Here is a 1375-nt window from a genome sequence, read left to right on the forward strand (position 1 = left end):
AACAAAAACAAAAACAAAAACAAACAAACAAACAAAAGAACTGAAAATAATTAAGAAAATGGCAATAAGAACATAAATATTGATAATTTCCTTAAATGTAAATAGATTAAATCCTTCAACCAAAAGACACAGACTGGTTCAATAGATACAAAAATAAGACCCATATATATGCTGTCTACAAGAGACCCACTTCAAACCTATGGATACCTATAGGCTGAAAGTGAGGGGATGGGGCTTTCCTGGTGGCACAGTGGTTAAGAATCTGCTTGCCAGTGCAGGGGACACGGGTTCGAGCCCTGGCCAGGGAAGATCCCGCATGCCGTGGAGCAACTAATCCTGTGCACCACCACTACTGAACCTGCGCTCTAGAACCTGCGAACCACAACTACTGAGCCTGCGTACCACAACTACTGAAGCCCGTGCCCCTAGAGCCCGTGCTCTGCAATAAGAGAAGCCACTGCAATGAGAAGCCTGCACCCCGCATTGAAGAGTAGCCCTCACTCCCTGCAACCAGAGAAAGCCCGTGCACAGCAACGAAGACCCAATGCAGCCAAAAATAAATAATTTAATTAATTAAATAAATAAATTTATTTTTTAAAAAAAGTGAGGGGATGAAGAAAGTTATTCCATACAAATGGAAAAAAAAAAGCTGGAGTAACAGTACTCATATCAGACAAAATAGACTATAAAATAAAGACTGTTACAAGAGAAAATGAAGGACACTACGTAATGATCAAGGAATCAATTCAAAAGAAGTTATAACAATTGTAAACATATATGCACCCAACATAATAGCACCTCAATATATAAGGCGAATGGTAACAGCCTTAAAAGGGGAAATTGACAGGACACAATAATAGTGGGGGCTTTTAACACTGCATTTACAGCAATGGATAGACCACCAAGACAGAAAAATAATAAGGAAACACAAGCCATAAATGACGCATTTGACAAGATAGACTTAATTGATACTTATAGGACATTCCATCCGGAAGCAGCAGAATACACTATCTTCTCAAGTGCACAAGGAACATTCTCCAGGACAGATCATGTCTTGGATCACAAATCAAGCCTCAGTAAATTTAAGAAAACTCAAATTGGATAAAGAATCTTTTCCAACCACAATGTTATGAGTTTAGAAAAAAATTAGAGGACAAAAAACTGTAAAAGAAAACCAAAACAAAACCAAACAACAACAACAACAACAACAAATACCACAAACACATGGAGGTTAAAGAATATGCTACTAAATAACCAATAGATCACTGATGATATTAAACAGGAAACCAAAAAATACCTAGAGACAAATGACAATGAAAACATGAAAAGCCAAAACCTATGGGACAAAGCAAAAGCAGTTCTAAGAGGGAAGATT

The sequence above is a fragment of the Eubalaena glacialis genome, unplaced genomic scaffold, assembly GCF_028564815.1.
Source record: "Eubalaena glacialis isolate mEubGla1 unplaced genomic scaffold, mEubGla1.1.hap2.+ XY scaffold_571, whole genome shotgun sequence".
Lineage (NCBI taxonomy): Eukaryota > Metazoa > Chordata > Mammalia > Artiodactyla > Balaenidae > Eubalaena > Eubalaena glacialis.